Source organism: Neodiprion pinetum, chromosome 1 (genome assembly GCF_021155775.2).
Source record: "Neodiprion pinetum isolate iyNeoPine1 chromosome 1, iyNeoPine1.2, whole genome shotgun sequence".
In the NCBI taxonomy this organism is placed as follows: Eukaryota; Metazoa; Arthropoda; class Insecta; order Hymenoptera; family Diprionidae; genus Neodiprion; species Neodiprion pinetum.
In genome coordinates this window covers 1,511,757-1,537,229 of record NC_060232.1, presented here as the reverse complement: position 1 = coordinate 1,537,229, position 25,473 = coordinate 1,511,757, and the positions used below count along the sequence as shown (strand labels likewise).

The window sequence follows — 25,473 nt, the reverse complement described above, 5'->3', positions numbered from 1 at the left end:
CGTAGTCACACGGAGCAGGATTCTCGACGTTTCGTAACGACGATAATGAAAATGATAGCGACGATGAATGGAAGATAACGTGAAATGAGTAATGAAAGGAAGACTCACGTTCGTACCGATCAATTGACGCCTGGTGGAGTACAAGTGAAATACAGTTATTACATATAATTACAATGTGTACGTAATTTGAATGTTAATTACGTCGCTACAGCAATGTTATACATATACGGACCTGACGAATCCTCCCGCGGTAACGACTAATCATAATCATAACAATACCCGCGCAACAAAAATAATACATTAAAGTTTCTCAGGCCAGGAAAAACCGCAGATCTCGCGTTTTTGAAAAATATCTGAAATTCAGTTAAGCGTGATTGCAATTAAACACAGCGTATAAAATTAACCGCACGACGGCGAAGGAGAGCTTTCCCCCTCCACCGACACGCAAGCTTTTGCACGTTGAATGGAAGGAATAAAATACAATCTTGAACAGTGACCGAGGAATGCACAGCTGACGTACACATGTATGCAGCGGGCATTAAATTCCGAGCGATAAAAGACGGATGCGTGCACGTTCGACGCGTGACGTAGGAAGGTACGTTACACACGCGTTATGCAGCAAGTGCAAACTGTGCAAGTACGCACACGTGGACGGTCGGTACACGGATCGGTGACGTAATGCGCGCGCAATCGTTTATGCTGCACACGTTGCACGCAACCTGCAGAGCGATTATAACGTCTGCAAAAAAATAATGATGATGAGAAAAAAAGTTGTGAATTTTTTGTAAAGATGGACATTTATTTATTTTTTTTTTAATTTAAATTTCTATTGTATTTTTTTAGTATAGACAAATTTAGTTTTTTACCGTATTAACTGCATGATTCTTTGATGTAAACTTTCAATATGTTGTAAAAAAAATTTTTCAAGTAAAAATCTTTTTTCAAAAAATGTTTATTCTTTATAACAATTTTCGTTTCTGGGGTGTCAAGCGTCCCAGTCTGGCAAGCATGCGATTGCGCAGAAGTGTAAAGCAAGTAGGGGTCATAAAATTTGTACGCAAAATAAAAAAAGATATATTTCTCTGCAATTTTTACTGCCCAGATTGGCGAATATCAATTTATTCGATACCTGTACGTTTGGTCGTTAGGGGCTAGGTTCGCGATTCGGTTGGCTTGATCGTGCTGCTGCAAAAGCGTGACATTGCTTTTTTCTATTCAAATCCGTTGTTAAATTAAATCCTTAGTCATCGTGAATATTCTTTCCTAAGGTACTAATCAACAGGTATAGGTATACCTACATTCAATAATGTTGCAGCCAGGAGTAGCTGCATATTTATACTTGCAAAGCTTTGTTTAACTAAAAAAGTAGAGTAAACCTCGAAAACTGATTTTGCGTTGCAATTACCAAAAAAGGATCGACGATAGCGCAAAATGGTTACGCGTACCTTATTTTTCGTAACTCCAACGATATTCAAACAGTTTTTTTTAACGATACCTGTTATACCGAAGTTTTCTAGTTATCGTGACGAATGAAAGTTTTCTCAGCGTATGTATTATACATATACGGCAATGATCGATGAAAAGGCATTCCTGGTGAACAAATTTTCCATCACGACAGAGATATACCGATAAAGAGCTGACGATGAGTACAACAGTGATAAAGAACTTTATACGTACAAAAATATACTTATGACGTGTTTACGATTTTTATGATCACTTTAAATATTTGAGATATTTTATACATATTCAATCTTGCGTAAGATTTACAGGAGGGGGGAGAGAAATGTTTAAAAATCGTCTTACTTAATAAACGGACGGCTCTTTGTACATTGTTCGTACATGCATATTAGGGTGGCTCTTACTCGGATCATTTTTAAATTTCTCCGCGCTTACCCCCGAAAAAGTAATCATGTTGCATAGAAAGAAAAACCAGGCTAAACCCAAAAAACTTCCGACAACTCTAACGCGCCATTATTTTCTATACAACATGATTACTCTTTCGCGGGACAAGAGCGAAGAAATTTCGACATGATCGAAATAATAACCACCCTTCGTTCGCATACATAAATACACATGTACGTACAAGCTTCCCGTGCATACACTGTACATGTATAATAAGGACGTGTGTTATCGCTTCCGAAGCTGAGAGAGCGATAACACTGCGCAAGATCAAACCTGATAACCCATTTCGCCCGTTTACACTGCACTACGCGTACAGTGTTTCGCTTGCATAGATGCACGTAGATGGAATATGGTCAAGTGGCGATCCGCTGCCCGCATGAATGAAGAGAACTACGCGATGAAGCGAGAAGAAATCTTGTGTCCGCGCCACAAGCTGCGTGCGTTTGCGCGTGTGCGTGTGTGTAACACATCGCAGTTACGTTGTACATATACCCAGCAGTACCCAAGTATAATCGACTTGTTGTGTTGCGTGTACAATGGATGTGCACTCGAATGCACGTCAGTTCCTCTTTGACAAATGACAAACGTGGGTTGGTTCACGCGGGACTGATAACATCTTGACCATTGGGAATATTAATTGTTGTTCCAGCTTGTCCGTTCTACGGAGGTACCTGATTACGTACATCGTGTACAGGCGTGATTTAATAACAGCCCTGCACGCAAACGGGAAACTGATTCCAAGCTTTATTACACGCTCGAAGTCGGACTATCGTCGCACTGTCATCGCAAGTTCCGCTTGTTCACGGTCATCGGAAATCGAACGACAATCGTCGCGAGTTGATATCGTTCGGCTGTAAACGGCGATTGATGAATGAGCGTGTAAAGGAGTCAGGAAAAAAGCCGGTTGTGATAGGTCTGAATTCAAAGTATTCAGAGTACGGCTGCATTTTTGTGTACAGGAATTATCGACCCTCGGGAATTCAAATCGGAAGCCGTTTTTGAGCTGTATTAAGCCGACGCTTAGAGAAAACCGCAAAGCTCCAAGTTTTTTGCGTTTATTTCAAAAACCGCCGACGATAGATGAAAAATTACCTCACCGTCGCGTAGAGCGGAAAATTCTACGTCTAATTACGTCCTCACACGTCGGAAACGGAGTCGGATTAACAAATTAAGAAAAAAGAAGTTCTATTTATCGACGGCGTCTAGGGAATTTTGGTGAAATAATTTCTTTTTTTCTCAATTCGTTAATCCGACCACGTTTCCGACGTGTGAAGACGTAATTAGATGTCGAATTTTCCGCTATACGCGATGGTCAAGTCATTTTTCATTTATCGACGGCAGTTTTTCAGGTAAACGCAAACAACGTAAAATTCTCCTGTTTTCTCGAAACGCCGGCTAAGCAGCTCAAAAATACAAACATCCTGAGATACAGTGATGCGGAAAGTTGTAGGTATACCCTGGGATTAATTGAAGGTGGAAATTAATTCGATCATGACATTGAGATGCGTCGTAGCTGATAAACAGATTCGTAATTGAGCGATCGCTTTTTTCCCTGTTTTTACTCGGTTCATCCTTTTCATCCTCTTCGTTTTCCTCGTATCGATGATTAATAAAAGCTTCATTAATCTTGCAGCTCTCGAGGCTGGTGAATCGATCGCCAGAATGGGCGTAAATCGTGATTCGTTGAGAATCGGGTGTTCGTATAAATGTTTCAATGTCAACGGTCAGAGACGACGAAGGAAATAATAATATTGATATCGACGAAGAAAAGGACGAACGAGGTTAAGAAATGACTCTGTAATTAATAAATAATATACCCGTCGATTTCTTTATCATCGCACCGCACGGTGGCTTTATTAAGGATAATTGAATTCCAACAATCGCTACGCAGTAAAATATATAGGCGAATTAATACGACCCAATCGGGCACTTGAAATACTGTAAAGAGTTCCCGCAGTGACAAAAGACTGAAAAAACACCGCGCCGCTTGCAGGATTCATTGAAGTTAATTCCCAGTATCGTTTGCGAGTGATAAATAAAAAAATTTATCATTCCTGGTATTTTGTAACGACCGTTTGTTGCTCAGGTGGAAGTAGTCGTACATTTTCCATATAATTTTTTGACCGCAAGCGTAATAATTCAACGCCAAGAGTGCGTTGAATATTTGAAAATGGTCGATGATCGATAGGGGTTTGTTTGAAAACGATGTCGCAAAGAATAATCCAGAAGACTGGAACCTCGAAGAGGCCGCGGATCGATGTGAGACGTGCCTGACGGTACGAGGGTTAAATTATATTGTTCGATGTCCCACATGTTCGATACGAATGTCTACGAACGTCTTCGGAGCTTATAACCCACCTAGCACCTCGTTTTCCGCCGAGCTGAACACTTGGATGAAAGTACCGAGGTTGAACTTTCCATGAATGATGCATGCGGCCAATGTTGCACATACACACCCACACTAACATATATATACATATAATTATATATAGGGTTAAAAGTTATTATTCATCGCTCGGGCAGGATCGCACAAACCCCGCATACAAACCTAGAAAAGCCTCGCAGGTATGGTCGACGAATAATGAATGCATGGGAAGAATTAAATTGGATCTATACGTCTGTATCGAGTGGTGCAACAGCGGAAGATATACAACATGTGAGCAGCCGCGATAGAACCTGGACTCGTTCTCACGAACGTTGGATTTCTTATTAATATATAGACGTATATATTGTAATATGCACATCGCAGGGTTATAAATTATGTATACCGAAAGTGTTGTCTTTCACGAAGCATCTGAGAAGACAAAGTCCGCTTGGGAACGATCGAATTTAAGGGGAGGTGTACAGATTGGACGGTTTGAAGTCGTACCGATTTTCGGGAGGTTTTTTTTTTTAAAGAAAATGAAAACACTTGGAGCAATTTCAGCTTGAGGGATTTATTATTTATAGACTCAAGAATACTTTAGAATTTATTCATTGAAATTAACAACAAAATGGCGACATGGCGCGTATGAGTAGCGAACGACTCCGAACTCGAGGACTTTTGCGGTGGCGCATCTACTGATGTCACTGTCCAATTTGTAAAATATAAGAAAAAAACATTCTTGTTCAAATATATACAATAATGAACAAGAAATTTCATTTTTCAAACCAAAAATTGTTGAAAAAATTTTCATAAAATAATATTGAGATTGAAATTCAAAAATCTAGCCGCAAGCTTGAATCTATAAAAAAGTTTCAAAGATTTTCAAGAAAATTGACCAAGGTTCGCTACTTATACGCGCCATGCCGCTATTTTGTTATGAATTTTAATGAAAAAATCTGCAAATGTTCTTGAAACTATAAATAATAAAGACTTTAAACTCAAATTGCTCAAAGGGTTTTCATTTTCTTTGAAGAAACTTCTAAAAATAGGTGTGATTTCAAACCGACCAGACTGTACACCACCCCCCTTAATTATACGACACTGTCGACTTTTTTAACAAATCTACCGATATTTTAATGTTCTTATTTTTATTCTCACCAAGGTGAAATTGATCATAGACGCATAACAATAATCTGTACTACATACGTATAATAACCGAGATCAGTTTTGACTTCCGGAAACAGTACATCGGCAAAGGGGTCGAAGACCGTCGGTCCATTGTTGTATCCGTTGTTACGCGCCGTTCACATCGATTATTATCATTTTTTTTCTCTTATTATTTTTGCAATACACCCATTGTGCGACGTATTCCTCTGTAAACTGAAAGAGCCGCGCGTAAAACGAAAGATGTTTCAGAGCATGCGTTGCGGCGTTAGAAGCATCATCATCTCGACTTTCACCGTGCAGCCTGTAAGGGTGTGCGATCGATGATCTCGGCGACGATCTCCTTTCTACACACTGCACGGAGTGATCAATTATTTTCTTCAAAAGAATAATACTACATTATTAATCGTTGTACCGGTAGCTAAATTATTGTTACATAATGCGCCGGTATTTTTGTCGCTTCAAATCATTCTCGTTGGGTTGAACGAAGAGAGAGAGAGAGAGAGAGAGAGAGAGATAAAGAGAGAGAAAGTGGGAAAGCGAATGAAGAAAAAGTAGCAAAAATATCGCGAAAACTTGATTTCATTTGTTTCGCATCCGCGTTTTTCGCTCGTTGGTCAAATTGAGAGTAGAGACGAAAGCGACGCGACGCGTCGCGACGCCAGGCGAGCCGGCGACGCGAGGTTTGTTCCATGTTCAGTGAACCCGAGCACCCCCGCTTTCCCTGCCCAGCATCCCCTATCACGTGCACGCGTATAAAACCCGACAGAGACAGACCGCGGAATCGCGGAATTACTTTGAGAAAGTTCGGAGTTGGCAAAAATCCGACTGCCTGCTCTCCAAAAGCGTTTTACATTGCGCTCTTGCGGTGCATTATATGGCTACCGAAGCGGGAATCCGACGCAATAATTAAGATGCGAAATTTCTTGTCGAGCTTAAACGCAAGTTTGCGATATCCCCCCCCCCGCCAATCGACGACTGACCTAGAAACCCGCAAACCCTTGAATCTTCGAATTGATTTCTTTTGTGACACGTTATAGTAGACTAAAAACTAAGCGACGCGTCTCATTTTTATCCGCCATTAAACACATTAAGAGGGTGAAACTACCCTCCGAAGTAAGATCGCAACCGTTCGCAAACTTTGGAAAATTATGCGGGATTTTGGATTGTGTTTGCTCGGACGATGAGAACATTTGAGAAAATTTACGGGTGCGCTATAAGTTATAATATACTCGTGCAAGCGATTCTCATTTGCCTTGAGATCGTGGGATGCTGCTCTGTATAATAGAGCTAACCTTGTGCGTATGTTTTTTTCTTATTTTTCTTTTTTTTCCAAGCATCTTATCATAAGTTTTCCAAACTTTTCTGCAAGTTTAACCGGCAGGCAAGCGAGATCATAAACTCCATATAATTTACCAAAGTTTGAAACGATTTCAACCCTCGTGTAGGGGATGAAAAAGTTTAATCTCGGATCACACTCGAACGGAGAAATGGAATGAATTGCTGTTAACCATTCAACGATTCACATGTACATCAAGAGTAGAATGACAACAAAGCAGAATTTTTTCACTGTTTGAACACCAAGGGAACAAGCCGGTTTTCATTTCTTTCAACCTCGATCGATTCACAGACCAAAACTTGATTTTTAATTTCCGTTAATACCAAAACAAAAATCTACTTCCGTACTAACAAGGAGAGTGATCACAGATTCTTGTCTAGAGGTATTCTTTTTGAATCCGTGACATTAGGATAGTTCATTTTCTAACTTTTTTTCTACAAGGTGCCATACGAAAAATTCGTGACAAATACTGAAAAAAAAAAATGTCGTAAAGGCCTTACCAAGAAGGTAAAGAATATACTTAGATGTTGCTGCCAATTATTGTAATATTTTCCATTTATTCTTACGTGTACACCTTACGACTGTCTTTTTTTCAGTATTTGTCACAAATGTTTCGAGTGGCACCTTGAGAAAAAAAAAAAAAAAGTAAAAAAACAGACCAACCTACCGTAACGCGCGCTCTCTTCCCAAGTCCACGATATCGCGATACATCCCCTTAAGCCGAGGCACACACGACATACGTGTGACAACTTGACCACTCGGAGGTTGTCGACGTCACGCCGTCGTCGAGGGTTCAAAGGCGCGGGGGGTCGAAGGGGTTGCTCGAAACGTCGACGGGGGCCAAGAAGCCGAGCCGACCGGCGTCCCGACGCCGAGCACCGTCTGCAGACGCGGAGCGGAAGATCTGGGTCACCCGGTTGCTTGGCAACCGTTGGTAAACTCCCACGCGCTCGTGTCCTCCTCTACATCATGTATATTATGATCTACGTAGTTGTCGCACTGATTCCACACATTCAGGCATATTCGCACTCCCGGATGTTCGGGGATGTGCTATCCCTTTGATTCGTAGCCGTATAAGTATTTTTATCGCATATTTTATATCCGTGTTTTGTATATTTGGAGAACTTTGAAGAGATATTGTTTTGCGGTTTTTTCCTGTTTCTGATACCGTGCTAACAGCTGTTCGATACTCGAGAGTAATTATTGCGATATAACGTAAATTATTATCGTTAGAAACAGATTGATTTAAAAAAATCGCGAAAATTTAAGGACGTATTTTCAAATTCGATCGAAACCGGAGATCAAACTCTGGCCAAGGGTTCTCGGGGTCGCTGATTACGAATCTGAAATCAGATTTTGTAAATTCGGTATAACGAATCCAATCAGCGACCCCAACAGGTCCTGCATAGAATTTTTTCACCGCATTCGTTGAAATTCGAAATTTCTGTCCGCCATATCGGATACGCCATTTTAAATTTTTTAAATCTGATTTTAGATTCGCAATCAGCGTTGACTCAGCACAATCATGCGTGACTCAAAGGGTTGTAAGACAAGATTTGAGAACCACTGAAAATGAGAGCCGTCCGTAAGCCGCACCGAAGATAATTCTTTTTCCTCGCCAAAAACGCCACCAGCCGTTGATTCTCAAAATTTTTTGGCTTTCCGACACGGCGTTTAACATCTGTTTCCTTCATATGTAGTTATGTACCGTACAAGGATATCCACGCACACGCGGTATACAGAGTCTTTCTCATATAACGACAAGATGTTTCGTCGTCTGCTGAAATTTAACGCGCACGCGTCAAAATTCGCGAGCAATTCTTTGCCAGGTCTGCCAATCGTCATAAATTCATACGAACGTTCGCCAAGATTTGTTCAACCTAAAAAAATGTTCACGATTGTCGGTGGCGTTTGCGCTCGATTCAAAATTGTAAAAATTTTTGAGGTTAGAGACGATTGGCGCGTTAGAATTCAGCAGACGACGAATAGCCATGTGCAGTCGTTACAAACTCACTCTGTACATGAGACACACCGTAAAGTTACTTGCACATTTTTTCCCCCGTCATTCTGATTTTCGCACGAAAGTTAGAAAGAAGAATCGTACATATTTTTTCGTTATCTCGTCTTTGCATAAGTGTGTTAAAATACTATATGTATATATTACAATTCAGCGTACAATGCTAATCTTGAAAATCATATGAACATAATTCTTTCTACTGTTATTAATATTACATAAATTTGATTTTCATCACGTGTTTCGTCTATACGTGTAGAAAACGAACGAAAAGTAATTATACAGCAGCAAGAGAATCGATTAAAGTACGAGAAGACGGAAAAGAAAAAAATTCGAATTACGCTCGTGTATCTTCATTTATTTTATTTATTTATCCACATTTCCTTTATACCTATATTATTACCCATTGCCCGAGCAGTGACCACAGAGTCTGATTGTGAAATTCGAGCCATTTCACGAACCGACCTCTGACTTTTGAACGGACATTATATGTACGGAAATCAAAGAATCCGTTAACGCCAGAGGTCTACGTTACATGTAATTATTTATATACAATTTAATATGTGTAACGTTCAATGTAACACCACTGATATGTGGGAGCAATTAAATTTCATAACTGTTATAAATTTTCGGAATGCAAAAATCTGTATACGTAGCTCTGTTCATTTTACATACGTTTCTTTGATTCTTTCCCGTATCTAGGCGTCATTAATCCCATAAGGAAACGTATGGGACAAGAGTCGCTTACTGGTCAATAAAGTTAAACGAGTTTAACACGTCGACGCGCCGTTTCTACTATTCTACAGCACACACGTGACGTGCACACCGATCAGTGCGACACGCACTCCTAGCCTCCATCATCCATCTCTGATTCATCCGGCTCTCTCTCCCTCTCTCTCTCTCTATCGTCCGTCTATCTATTCATCCATCCATCCATCCATCTCACGCATTTCGCTTTAGAGACAGCCGAGCAAGGGGCTCGCGATCACCGCGGAATCCAAGGCACGCGGTAAAGTCGCGGTGTCTATTTTTAGCCTCATCTCTTCTCAGATGTTTAAAGAGGCTGTGTTGCGTGCAGAGGAATCCGCGCGTGCATCTGGTCCTCGTTTTGTTCTTTCACACATGCGCACATATATTTACACTGCAGATATATGAACCGCGTATATACAACTTTTATTCGGTGTACAATAGCAGCAGAGTAGATACAGGCGGCGGAAAACCCTCGTTCCCTAAAATATCCACTTCCGTATGTGTCGCATTATATTTCGGTAACGTGTTAATCCCGCGATTACATAAACTACGTCAGATCCAGCCGCCTTTTTGTCTGTCACGGTGAAAAGCAAAGAAGAAGAACAAAAAAATAAAATAGACAGAGAGAGAGAGAGAGAGGGGTAACAATCGGACACTGCAAAAACCGAACAAATTTGAAAGATACACGCACACACATATACTCGTACATATATATATATATATATCTTACACATGTCGTATACTTCTTTTATATATAGCCGCAGGGCAGGGATTTCGGCGAGTTTGAGAGTTTGGCGGGAAGGAAGCGAGAGGCGGTTTCTTCTCGAGGAGCCATCACCGTCAGACACAGTATTCGCGACGGCTGATTTATTAAATCGAATTGTCCGTTGCGACGACTTTGCGGCAAAAGTGAGTCACAGCTGCCGAGAGGCTATTACGTATACCGCTTGCGTTATACGTAAGTACGTCATAGTCGAGGAATTCGCGGTTCTCACTTTTTCCTTCAGCCACTCTCCCTCCTCCGTTCGAACAACCTGCTGCAGGGATTTTAAAGTTCAAGCCACCCGGGTGCGATGCCTTCTCGATTGTTTGCCACGCGTCGCGATGCAGACGTAATGAACGCGGTTGAGAAGATGAATGTATAAAAATGGCACCGAACAACCGGCCGTTGCACCTGATATTGACTCTGAACCTTCCCTTGGCGCATTTAAGGTATTATTCGACGGATATTCCCAACCGAAAGTGATTCTCGGTGAGAATATTGACCGCTTCGCGATGAGACGAAAGTCTGAAAAACATCAACCGTCACCAAGTTTATAAGATAATTCGTTTTTAGTAATAATAATAGTGCCAATAAGTTGTTGTGAATTGTTTTTTCGAATTTTCGAAGATTTTGAAAAACCCGTTTCAAAGAACTTTTTTCAAATTTTTGAAAAATGGATCAACGAGTCCTGAATTTTTGGACAAGTTTTCGTAAGTTCTTATACGATACGCTCGAGAAGTTTCAGAGGCATGGAACGAATGTTTTCATAAATAGAGCGTTGGAAAACTTTGGAGGGCGGAATTATTCAAAATCGTCGAAAATTCCAGAAAAAATTCATAGATATTCAGAAAAATCAATGAATTCATTTTATATGAGGTAAAAAAAATTTCACTAGAGATTTGTTACACAAATTTTTGTTCAAACAATTTCTCCGCAACTTTTTGACATTTTTACTGTTGTTATTATTATTATAATTATTAAAAACTAATTATCTCATCATCGCGAAGTGTACAATATCTTCACCGAGACTAACTTTCGACTGGGAATATCCGTGAAATAATAATACCTTAAAACTGCAATATCCGTGGTCGAAAATGCGATATATCCCGAACAAGTTAAATTCACGCGACTCCGAAGAACACTCGAAACGAAGAAACTTGACAAGTTAATGGATTTATGGATAACCGTAGAGTATAAGGTCTGCCACGCGCATTGCATTGAGCGCGGCGGTGATAAAAAAGCTGGATCGTAAAAAGAAACCAGAGGCGAGTGGATGAGGAGGAAGAAGAAAAAGGAAAAAGAACAAACCACGCATCGCGCAAATGTGCCAAATATATACCCGGCCGACTCTGCGGTCGTTGGCTAAACAGCGACGATTAGAGCGAACCATTTAGAGATTAGTTGGATGTAATCCGGGACGTAAAAAATCTGACAATCCCGTGTATTATCGGATTATACGGTGATTACTCGCGGTCGCTACCGCGGAGCTCAACTATCGCCTAAAGGTCGTCGCCGAGTGCCGATATTTTTAAGATCGAGATCTCCGCCGCGTTGCATTATGGGCGTGTATAAGGCATGTAACAGCAATAACGCCTCGCGCACGCACGAATTACGCGAACAAATCTCCCCGTTACAATTACGGTGTAACCTTGCAACACCTTGCCTGGATCGCATTCCTTCAATTTCCACTGAAGTTGGTACGTGTAACGAAACGTCGAGAAAAAAAATCAAATAAATATAATAATAATTATCGCACAATTTTAAAATGACTTTTAAGCCGTCAGCTTTTCGAAATAAGACTATATTTTCTTTATCATGGTTCGCTGAAACTTCAGACATCCGGAATGATTGAAAGTGAGGATTTTTCCTAAACATGCAACGTTTACTGTAAACGTTGTTAGTTTTATCCTCGTGCATTTTGACGGTTTTCTCCACGGCACATTTTTAGTCTTGTATATATATGTATACCTATTCAAAGATTTAGAAAAAAGAAGCATTGGCTTCTCAAGCGAAAAGGTCTCGCATCGATAAATTAGACAGATGAGATGTAGTATGTATAATGCATATAGAGATGCGGATTTCGGGCACGAGTCGAGAATCTGGTTCGCAGGGGGCGTTTCGGGTTTTTGGCCAAGCGCCGCGACGGCCAATTTTGGAGCGTTACGAATCGCGAAACGCAACGGGGCGCGATATAATTCTGCATCGTGACGAAGGGAGGAGAATAATAAACTCGAGAGTGTATAAACCGGCGCAAATCACGCGTCAAGTCCCTGTGCATCTGCATAATAATTAGAAACACATGCCTGGTACTATTGATTATTATTAGAATTAAAACACTTACGTACCTACATCTGTCGTCTCACACAATTATACGTATATACGTATGAATGTATAACCTGTAACGCGGTTTGGACTTTCGACTTGTAATCTCTGATCGCAAGTTTATCATCGACTGTTTTAGCCGACGTTAGTTTTTTCTTATAATCTTCTCATCCGCGTTATACTTGATCATCGTACCGGATGTCCGAGCGTGGAAAAAACATGGAAAGAATATCGATAATTATATATATATATATATACATACACACACACACACACACAATATGCGTACATATTTGTCAGTTTTCAACTTGGCTGGATTAAAACAATTACAAAAAATATCTGAGAACACGGTTATATGTACAATGAATGACAAATGAATATAGTTGCGATAAGAAAAATGTTAGCGGGAGATTCAAACGTGTCCAATCCGTGTTGTTTATTAATTGTTATATACCGACATGTAGATCCTAAAAATGATCTAACGGTGAGCAATGAAGAATATAGTCGGTTATTGCATATGAAAAGTCGAGATAAGTAGTCGATTATTTTTCAATTTCTCGATGAAACAAAGCGTTCAATTTTATCTTCCGCTGATGAAGTCGTGCAATATAGCGGAGTATCGGCATATCATATATTTATAGATCACGTGTAGCTCGCATCGCTTAACATGTGCTTCGGCCTTTGCTGGATAAAAAAAAAACGAACAAAAATTCTAAAAAAAAAAACCATAAAAACGGGAAACAAGAGGGTCCAAGTTATTTGCCACGCTCGCGTTTATCTAGTCCATGGCTCAGTGCAATCGGCAGTGCGGCGATAAGATACATAGAGTGTGTTATAACAAGGTATCGAGCCTCGGTAAAGCTTCAGCCGTGAATAAATTAGTATGTGTAAAATGTACGAAAAGGAATCTGGCATTAATATAGTCCAGCCGAATAGACGACGAAGCGGTGGAAATTATTTCGTTGTTTTATTACGTTTCGCAAAATTGAGGAAAAATAGAATTCACCTATGGAAGCTCGATTCAATTGATGACCAATTGCAGAAATTTTTAGAGTGAACTGTAGGTACTCCTTAAACGTCTTCAAGTATCTGCAGACATGCGATTCAGCCGCTGCACATTTGTATTTAGAATATAGGAGTGAAAAAGAGAAAGAAGAAAACGAAGACGAAGGAAAAGAAGAAGAAAAAGCAAAGCATAGTTGGACCGCTCTGTTATAGATCATGCAAGGGAACTCAACGAGTTTATTTCACGTGTATGCACGAGTATTAATTATGTCTGGTATAACACAGACGTTGTCAGACTTGATTCAGAATCGATGCGTGCATGATCGGTATAAAAGGAGATTCTTAATCGTGGCCGTGAAAAGTTGGCTCTTTAGTCTTGAAACCGTGCGAAGAGTTTGTAACGTTTTGACATCAACCCTCGCAATTAAAAAGGGCCCGAACAGGAAATAAAAAAAGAAATTTATTACAGCAGCTTCTCCGATTTCTCCTGAAAAAACACATCCTTGCGACAGATATCACGCAATGTGATAGAAAACAAAGTAAAGAAAATAAAAGATACCTCGAACACGTATAAGGCATACATGTTTATAATTTTATGGATACACACACACAAACACACTAGCGTATTTCACGCATATGTTGCATAAATAATAATTATTAAGCGTACGTGTACATACATTACATTGTATCTTTATGTACAAGAAACGTACAAGTTCAGTCGTTTATTTGAGCAATTTGCAATTCAGAGAAAATAGACGTACGGAAAATGCGTATGCGAGTACATTATATAATGAGGCGACGATGCGGGGCGATGGTAAAAAGAATAATAAACAAAAAAGAAAAAAACATTTACATCGTCACAACGTTTCCGCAAAGATTAGCGGACGGTAGCATGGTGGTCTATATCTATACGGTACATACCGTGATAAACACGCAGAAGTGCGGATATGCGTGTGTGTGTGTGGTTGCCTGTATGATATACGGGAGGTGGTGTGTGTATCTATATATACATATTTATATAATAAATAAATCGGTGATCGCCGTAACGCGCGAATTGTAATAAAGAAAGAAAGATGAGAAATAAACGACGAATAAATAAGAGTAAATAAAAGATATACGTGACTGTTTGGGTAAATGATTGAATTACGCGCGTAACCTGCGAGACACGTATAAATGTTCAAACATGATAATAAACCTGTTATTATCGAGATCTTACATTACATGTTTAATTTCGAATATACGATTATTTTATTTTTCTTCGATTAACGGTAAACGGTGATAATAATCGAATTAATAATAATGGCTCGATTCGATTGCACTGGTAAAAACAAACTGCGGTTTAACATTGTTATAACTATACATATATGTATATTATACCTGTTGAACTCGATGTGTTTATCACGATTTTACTTACGTATAAATATACAATGTACGCGTATTATAGATCGCGTGTATGTCGGTTTTATTATACTGCGTTGACGAGCAAAACGAGCTGCGGGGAGTTTAAAAAATATTGTTTTCTCATCCGGGACATCTAGTTGCGGCGTTGGAATTGAATTTAAAAAAAAAATGCATGTCGCGTTATTGATGAAGACTTCGTAAAAATATATATAATATATTATATAAACAGCATTAGTTTTAAGCAATACTTAAGAGACTAGATAAATGAAAAAGGCTTATTTATGACATGTGTTTCTACTTTCTTCTAAATGTACTAAAAAAAAAAAAAATCATCTTAAACAACAACTAGTGAGGGTAGATGAATATTTAAATATCAACACTACCGTTAACACATCGCATATTTGACAGAGAGATTAGAAGTTAACTTTGGCAGTACTAAGAAACCAGAAGAAACAATTTCTCAGAAAATTTAAGGGTTGGAATTTTTTTTCACACTTTCGTACCGGACAGCTAACGAATTTTTGTAATTGTTTACAGGCCTTTGTAATTTTACTCTCGCGGTTAAAATTATTAATAACAATAATACGTAGAACGTAGGTACGGACATAGATGAAATATGAAACATGATCGAACACCTCCGGTAGGTTTGCTTTGCGTTATCTCCTCCGATCGTTGTTATTCCGTGCTATAATTACATGCGTCTGATAAGGACGTGTGTATTACAACAATAGCAATCATATTGATGAAATCACCCGGTGGTCGGTTAGCTGTAATATTGTAAAATCGTTGTTACTTAAGGTGCGTGGAGATAGATATACACACCTAATAACCGAGGGATAATGCCGTGTATCGAAACAGAACCACGAGCAGCTGCCGAGATGTGTGTAACTTTGATAAATTGTTATCTGCTCCGCAGCGACGCTTCGTGCATGCGGGATATTTAATTTACAACAATTATTATTGCAGACGGCTAATCGGTCGCGATTAAATTCGCGGATATAACGTATACATTCGATGAAAGCGTGAAATCGCGTGAACGATGATTACATTTCGTAAACGCAACGAGCAACGGTCACTCCATCTTTTTAAAATCAAATGACGATTGTTTGTAAAGAAAAAGAAAAAACAAAAAACCTCAGCCATATTCGTATCGGTAAACAAATCCATCTACATGAGAAGGCTTATTCGATCAAAATACTAAACATAGTACGCGTACGTGTGCATATTATAACAGGTATTTTCAACCAATCGTTCGAATTGATTATTTGTTACATTTTTTACTCGCGCGAGTAATGGCCGCTTTAATTGCATCGAATTTTTTTTCCTCTTTCATCTCTTAGCGGTGAATAAAAAAAGGGGCAAATTTTTCATCGCGAGACGTTATTTCAGTTGTTCACTTTTATTTTTCTCCTTCTTCTTATCATTATTACACTTTTCGATGCACGCACGTTACGTACACAGCGTTATAACTTTGTAATTCGTTATACATTTATTTTCATCCAAGGCAAGATAAGATAAGAAAATTTCGTAACTGTATAATTTATGTACACAACCACATGTGAAAATATGTGTGAAAGCAAAAGGTTGTTTCACGTTGCGAAAGAATAGCGCAAGTCAGTCTCCGCAGGCTAACTTGATCGACGATCGGATCAATATCGATCTCGTATGATATTATTAAATCATACTATATGCAACAATAACACACCGTCGTACGTTCAATATCTCAAACCGAAGATTGAAGAAGAAATGTCGCGATTGCCAAGGAGAATGAAAAAAGTTCAATCGAGGCGGATCGAATTTTCTTCTCCGTTGGGTCGGCACGGATCCTACCGTCGAACATATTTATCATTGATTGGCTAAACGTAGATCGTGGGTGAAAATGAAAATTGTATATCGAATCTTTCAGCCGCGACAAAGAAAGAAGGAAAGGCTCTCCTTTCGCATGTTTGTTCCGTGGTTGGAAAAGTGGGGTGAAAAATTAATTTTGCAAAATTTTCGACAGGTTTTTTCCCCGCCTTTCTCTTGTTTATCAAAGTCCAAGCGTTTCTATTCCGATCCGAACACTCCGAAACGGCAATTCTCCCGTGATCGGTTCGGTTTGGGTTTGGTTGCAGGCTAGTTGGGCGAGTGTTGGCCTTGCCGGTTTAACGATCATTGGCCATTGGTTTTCCCCCGTGTGCGCAGCAGGACAGACTGCATATCCTACACGGTATACCGACACAGAGAGGACCCATACACGTTTAAAAGTGTCAGCAGAGGTGTTCTTGTTACACGCACGAAATATCAAGGCCTTTCCTTTCTACGGCTCTCTTGTAAACCTGCGCTGACAATGAGTAAATATACGAGTTACACGAGAGGCGGGAGTTGCTACGTTAGCCGAGAAATGGAGATGATCGGAAGGAAGATTGAAAAAATAAGAAGAAACAAGAGAGAAACATGACGATGATCTACGATTGATTTTTTTCTTCGAAAATAAAGACTTCGGTCTTAGTTTTACGCTAACAAAGCAGAAAAGAAGATGAATAGAGTAGCTATGTTGGAGAATACTTCGAATCGGCACAAGTGTACGAATATCGCAATGAAAAGGTACAAAATAAAGATTTACAATAAAGCGAGGGCAATAAAGAAGGAGAGAGAGAGCGAGAGAGTTAAATAAAGCAAAAATGAGAATCGAGACGGATTTGGATTGGAAATAATGATAAACTTTGTAGAGATGACCGCTGCGGCAGAGATCGATGCATCGGGCACGTGACATGTTTATATACATATATGTATATACATATAATCATTGCGTGAGTAATTAACGCAAAAAGGGGTTATCTTCGAATTGAGCCGCAAGCGCAAGATGCAGATAGGATGGTATCTGAGAACTGACCGCACCGTGCACAAATTTTTTCGATTATTTTTACATATTTATTGGTACGACGATTGTTCGGATAAAGAATGAACGAAGCAAAAAATAAAAAAAAAATAAAAATAAAAAAAAAATAAAAATATCAAACTGACCCGCAGATTCCAATTCTCCCTGCACCGTTGAAAACGAAAAAGAATACAGCAAATCTGCGATACTATGTATAAACGGTATAAATTAACCGTTCCTTATTCGGTTTCTCGTAATAAAGCGGGTTCAATCGTGCGTATAATATTGTAATACTTGCGCAATCGATAAAGATATCTGTATATCTTAAAATGCGAACGATCGATTGATCGTACAATACGTGTGTGTAGGGTAATTTTCGTACATTTTTTCCACGCTTTCACGTGTAAGAATTAAGGAAGAAGAACAAAAAAAAAAAAAAAAAAAAAAAAAAAAAAAAAAAAAAAAAAACAAAGACACAAACGATAAAGAAAAAAGATAGTCGCAGAAAGCAAAAGTCGCGGATTGATTTACCGTTGGTTTTATTCACAATCAGCTGTAACCACACGTAAGCAGTTTGTCTATAATGCAACTTTGCAAAGTCACGAAGGTTGTCAAGTCACGTAGCTTCGCACGTTGTACAGGTGGTTCAATTTTAATTTACTATCTGCCACGTCTAATTAGAAGATCGAGCGATCGATTGTCCAAGCGTGTAAAACGATGAAAATTGTATATTAGAATATTGTACACTGCGTAATATACGCGTATTTTTTTTTTTTTTTTTTTGTCGAAACTCTTATTCAACGTCTGAATTTTTGTCTCACACTTCTCTGCTGTATAATTATTCGGTGCGGCGCAGCGTTAAAATGACAATTATTGTCATTATACAGTCTCATTCGCAATCCGTATCAACACTGCGGGCACGCTCCGATGATATTCACGATCCGGTTTTTTCTCACATCGTTTAACCGAATAAGAAAAAAGAATCGCCGAGGAATTGTTGTTTTTTTACTTTTTCTTTTTTTTTTATTCCATTTTTCAGGAGTAGCTCAAACTCCGTGACGTTCTATCGTTTGTAAATTATTTTCCTCCAGGCACAGCTTCTCGACCTTGTCGACAAAAAATCCGTTCGTTATTTACACGTAATATAGTATATAATATAATAGCTGAAGAATAAAAATTTCAACGCACTCTTGCCTCTCTCTCTCTCTCTCTCTCTCACAGCTTTCAACGTTACACATAAATTTATCTATAAGCATAACGCAATCAAGTATATTATTATACATGTAGACCTCGCGCATATCAAACACGTACCGAAGGCTTGATCAAGTAGGTATATAATCACAAATCGTGAAAATCGTAAAGAACTTACGTAACGTTTGGCCGTTCCAACATATCAGAGTTTAAGAAAAAGAAAAAAAATCATCTTATCGCATTTACAATCAGCGTGCTGGATTATAGATATTTATTGATCAAATAATTACTTGTCATTTAATGCGTTGAATATCCCAAAGTATTATGTCAGCGATCAAGGAAGGAGAAAAAAGAAAAAGGAATGAACGAATGAATGAAAAAAACGATGCAGTGCCGATAATTTGTTGAAAAACGATTAAAAACCGGTGACAAAGAGGATAAAAAAAAAAAAAAAAAAAAAACAAGAACAGCGCACAGGCGAACAGTTTAAACAAGGAATGCGTCGTCGATTTTAATCCAGTCGCGTCCCTGACCAATCTAGTGCCCCACGCCTCGGGGGCCCAAAAATTTCACCGACCCATTAATCCGCAGATTATCTTGGTACAAATTGTTGCGAAATTTATCTATTAAGTACAGGCGCATGGAAATGACAAAGCGCAATATGCGTGGGTAGCTAACTATTTTATCTAACTAAGAAATTTCCAAGAATGAAATATTAGACCCGTAATTATCTAATGTAAAATATGAGCACAAGTCGACGTTATTATTTTATTTTTCATTACGTTCGGCGAATTATTAGATCGTTAACCGAACCTCGTGGAATGTGTGATATAATATAATAAAAAGTATATTATGTGGGTGTGTGTATGAAGTAGCGTCGGCTATAATTAACCGAGTTAAAATTCATTTAATCAACTTATCTCCAGCTTGACCCATCGACAAACTCCGAGCAAATAAATACTTCAAATACGATATGTTTCGCTTTACATCATACACTCCACGTCGCGGTTTGACGATATTGTCTTAGGTAGAGGCATATTTAACGTTTTTTTACTCTTTATAATATATTAAGAGGCATGAAAAAAATATACGAAAAGAATAATTATTCGTGTAAAAATAAATCGAAATTAACTGCAAAGGAATTTGAAGTTTTAATGATTTAGATTTTAAATGTCGTGCGGTAATAATCGATCCACGCTCACGAAAAGTTATACGACTGTATTGAGGAAATAGACAAGAAAATTCTTGTAAAAAATACTAAACATCGTTATCATTCTTCTATAAATTCTCGCGATGTATAAAATCGTTGAATAAATTATGTCTAGTGTTAAAAGCCAACGGTCTCTGGTTATTTATTAGTTTGTTTTTCGATCATTCATTCACTTAACGTTAAACAAATAATTGTAGGCAGAATCACTTGTTCAAAGGCTATTAGCACCCACGATATTGTATCTCTGGTCTCTGTCCTACAATTTTTTCTTCGCGTTACCTTTTTTCTTTTTCTTTTTAAATTTGCTTAGGTATAACGGACGTATGCAATCTATACAGTAAATTCTCGCACGCAGCATTGGGAAGACATGACCGCGGATGATGAAAATCGCGCGCTTCCGCGTGACCTTTTCCTCGATTAATATTAGATTAGCATCGGCTTGACGGTGTAATGCGTCACTGTCGCACAAATTCCTGCATACCTACACACAACTACATACGTGATACGTAACGTCGCTAATATATATATTATATATGTATACATGTGCCCACCATACGCAGTAATAATTTCGGCTAGTTTCATTACGTCATCGCGCTGCGCGTGGAAAGATGTGTGAACAGATAACGCGCAAGGTTTGTGCGAAAACGAAAGGAAAGGCGGAGAAGAGAATAAAAAAAAATTTCGCACGCAAGGTAGAGAGAAAGGGAAAGAAGCAAGAAACTGGTGTGGATTGAAACGAGCAAAATAAAAAAAAAAAAAGGTAAAAACTACGCTACACCCTTTTCAATGGTTTTTTTTTTTTGTTTTTGCAACACAAAGAACAGGAAGAATCAAATTGTGTTCCGCTTGTTACAACGATGATAAAATTAAACGAGTACGGAAACTGTTTCCTCTTCCTAAAACGTAAACAAGTGCGAATAATTTTAATACACTTTATTCCACGGCGTGTATTAATATCGTCGAAAAAATATTATAGCCATGTAATTTTATTTTCATATCTCACAATTACGTATATACGGAAAAAATTGTTGTCCATTTGTTATGTTTCCCAATCGCGCAGCCTTTCAACGTCTAATAAAGACGTTTTCCACGGCAGCTGCCTGCGGAGATAGGACGGAGGGATTGAAGGGGAAAAACGTTTCGCGACACCATATCGAGGGTAATTAGTTCAGACCCGCGTGGAATGTGGAGGATTCTTTTTCTTTTTCCACCTCTTTTCTCTTTTCTCGTGGATTTTCTTCTCGTCGTATCAAAGAGGACAGATGCAAGCACGCGCGCGCACATATGGGGCATTCCGCGTCAAATCAACGGATCGTTCGGCCTGACCCCCTTGAGATTCTGATTTCCAGTGGATTTTTTCGATCGTTTCGGACAAAAACGATACCTCCGAGTTTTCGAATTTTTTACACCATTTTTTAGAAGTGTGGCGACCTCGCGAAGATGAACATTTTTTTAAATCGACGAAACGTTTTTTTATTAAATCAGAGACCAGAAAATACGTTTTTTTGTCACGATTCAAAATCGGGATGAGAATGATACATTTTTTTTTTCTTTTTTTTTTACTCAAATTCATGTTAAACGGTGATTTCTTGTAGCAAACAATTAAGCGAAAAGAAACTTCGTCTTGATGAAAATCGATTTTCCTTTTCGTTCAAGAGTAAAACGAAGAAAACGACGCTCAATTCGAAGAAATCTGTTATTTAGTTTCTATTATTTTGTTTCGAACCAAGTATCGTGACCTTCGTTCTACTCGTGAAACAAAAAGAAAGTCGAATTTTATTCTATTTTTCACTCCGAGGAATCATCATTAAAAACGAATTCTAAGAAACGATGCGGGATGCGTGTGGAAGTAAAGTTTTTCAAATTGAAAAATACTGCAGCCATGTAATACAGTTGGCGAATCCAGAAGCGATGATCAGAGTAGAGAGAAGAGACAGTGCGATTTGGTGAAAATTAGAGAGAAACGAACGAAAGACGTATTTCGATCTGACGATGTATCGCAAACGATCCGTTGCCGGAAAATCAGAATCCAACTACGAACAAAGAAAGCGGAAAAGTAATACCGAAAGTGGGTCAAAAAATGTCGGTACAATAAAGTCTGGAATGCGTTTTGTCGATGATTTTGACAGCTTTCCAGGATTTTTCAAAGCTCTGCTTTAGGCGCACTCGATTCGTATCCCGGATTTTAGGTGGATTGGTGTAAAATATAATATCATACGAGACTCGAGTGATTACAGAAGCCTGCGGCCGATAATTATCCTACGATAACGAAGCGTGATGTACGTCAGATGAAATTCTTTTAATTTACACATTCTATTCATCGTCTGTGGTATAAACTTATTTCAAGGAATTCCACGCGCAAGTGACGACGTTTTTGCAATAATTGCGATCGGGTTTTCGTCCTCTGTTATTGAACTGGCTTTTATAATTAGCTTCTTAAATTTGTTCGTGATTTTTCGCCTCGAGAAGTGCGACAGGGATAAAACGGTGAAACAAAGTATATTTAAGTATTCAGGTGAAAATAATTTATCCGTGAAACTTGGAACACGTTGGGTTGTTCAAATATTTGACAAAATCTTCAACACATATGACGAAGCTGCTGCCGGTGCTGATGGCCTTGAAAGGAAAGAAGTGAGAGGGAAAGAGAAAGAGAGAGAGAGAGAGAGACAAAGAGAAAGAGAGAGAGAGAGAGAGAGAGAGAGAGAGAGAGAAAAGAACGAGGTGCGGAGACGATGTCGTTCGGATTCCAAATTTAACCGACGCGACGTTCACCACGAAGAATTGAGACCAAAAATAAATGCGAGTTAACAAATAATATATGACAAAGATAGCGGTTTGGTAACAGCTGCTGTACTGGAATTATTTAATTATTGAAATTTTAATCCCTTACGTATAATTATCGGATTGTTTTTTTTTTTTTTGTTATTTATTTATTTATTCTTATTTCCGCAGCTGCGTTTCTCGCACCGATTCAAAAGAAAGCAGCTGTACGTAATTTGCCTTGAACTTTGCACAGGATAATTCGGTAACGCGTACGTGTGTAACAATGATAGCGCAACAGGTGGCTAGTGACAAAATGATAGAATAGAAAAGGCGTTCGAAGAGCGACTCAATTATTTTGAGAATCTATACTTAGGCTGCTCGGCTGCATTCCGTCGCCATTGTCAAAGCGCGGAGCTAAAAACGAGGAGGAGGTTTAGCGCGATTCATTCTACGAGTGCCGAGAAACGGTCCAAATTTAAATACCGAATCAAGGCAGAGTGCAGACAGAGAGGGAGAGCCGTGACCTAGAGTCCAAAACTATCCGACACCGTGCGTATATCATAGAAATAAATCGTCGCATATCTGCGTCGATCAAGCAAAACGCGGGTAACCCGACACCTGTTAAAAATTGTATTTTTTTTTCTTTTAAACATTCGGCCCGCCAAATTAGCGACAGCTGCTGTTGATAATGCGCGTACGGTACGCGAAGTGTAAATTATATTACAGGTACATACGTACTGTTGCGAGATACGTCGACGTTTAAAGATGGCTAATATTTACCGAGAACAATAATTATCGCATGTATTTATCTCACGTCCAAGTACATCCGAAACTCCACGTGCCGTATATTATCATTCCTGCAGCATGACGGGAATTCTAGAAGAGTGGGTGAGGGAAATAATGGGGAGAATTTTTAATTGTAGCGAGCTTTTGTGCTCTAGATCAATTTTTTTTCCATTTCTTTTTACCTTTCTTTTTTCTTTTTTTTTATTTTATAGGGCACGCAACATTTTATACTCGTTGGCAACGCGGCTCGCGGGAGGACGCTAAAAGGTTCGGACACCCTCGCTATCACCGGGTACCGGTAGGTACGTTAATGATTCGCGTCGCTGCAGAACCAACTGGAGTGGATGTAATCGGGAGTAGTCGGTGTCCGATGGGCTGACCTGACGAAAAGAGACGGGGGCAACCTTCGGGATCAAGGTAACAACGTGAAACCGGATAATTCGGAGGTTCATTTTTGCTCCTTTCTCCTATTCTCTTTCCCTTTGAACGATCGCGAGTGTTGAAGTGACTTTGAGGAATAGGCAAGACAGAATCGCCCGCTAAATCTCCGTCACGAAATTCCCCGACTTTTCCAGGTTTCTCAGAGAAAAATCTTACAATTTTCACCGACCAAGTCGAATAGATTGGTTACAGCAAATTGAAAAAAATATACACATTTTCCATATCATTTTTTTTTTTTTTTTTGCTGTGAAAGTACGAACCGTCACCTGGGTCAGAGACCGTCCCGTCCAGCCGATGAGCAACGATCGTTTGTGAGGTGATATTTAGGAATATTCAATGTTTGAGAAATAAAAAATATGGTAAACGATTCCCTGACTATTCAAAAATTTCAGAATTCTGTGAAACTTTCTGGGTTTCCAGAATTCCCTGCCCAGTCGAATCGAGGCTGCGAGGCGTGACGTATTTCCTACATCTTAAATCCGACACACCCCGAGAGACACGCGTGACGAGGAGAGGCTATCTATTTGTGCGTGTCGAAGAGGCTAATTTTAGTAGGTATGAGAAGCTAGTTATGTACGGACTGTCGACCACCGATGCGAGAGGAAGCAAGAAGTCATCACGGCCTGACCTCGTACGGATATCAACTTTCGGCTTGCTTGGATACAACGACGAAAACAAACCGAGTGCGAAGGTTGGACTCTGCAGGGAAGAAAGGTGAAAAAACACCGAAAGGAGAAGTTGAAAAAAATTGTATCTTCGTCCTTACAGGCACGCTTGTAAGTGAAGACACCGGTACCGTACAACACAATATACCCGAGTAAAAACAAACAAATCGTCGTTATATGTATACCGCTGACAGTGATATTTTCAAGTGTCGAGAAAAGATGGTGTAAGTACGAGGTCTCGATTGCCAGACTTGAACCGCAAAACGCAAACGTCCATCACTTTTCGGTACCGGAAATAATGACGATATAAATACAAACTCAACCGAAACGAAGTCGCAAGCATGGCAACGGTGGCCGTGTCGTTTCCTCGGTCGAAATCGCCAAACAATGATTCATTCCGAAAGCTCTCGCGCCAAGCGTCAGAGTCCGCAGGAACCGCTTTGGCAACATCTCGAGCGTACTTCGAGGGGTTAATAACTCCCGAAATCCGGTGTACACCTTTTCGCGAACCTTGCGAAGTCTCTTGAAATCT

General features: G+C 39.3%; 1 protein-coding gene and 1 long non-coding RNA gene across 2 annotated transcripts in view; one reads left to right on the top strand and one right to left on the bottom strand.

The window, feature by feature from the left end:
* LOC124224658 (uncharacterized) overlaps positions 1-24,967 on the top strand; it is a 30,118-nt gene extending 5,151 nt beyond the window's left edge. The window contains exons 2-3 of the long non-coding RNA XR_006884919.2: positions 24,048-24,252; positions 24,697-24,967. This is a non-coding gene — a long non-coding RNA (uncharacterized lncRNA). The remainder of the gene's footprint in view (positions 1-24,047; positions 24,253-24,696) is intronic.
* Positions 1-25,473, bottom strand: part of LOC138190310 (terminal nucleotidyltransferase 5C) — a 58,022-nt gene that overhangs the window by 31,492 nt on the left and 1,057 nt on the right. The window lies entirely within an intron of this gene.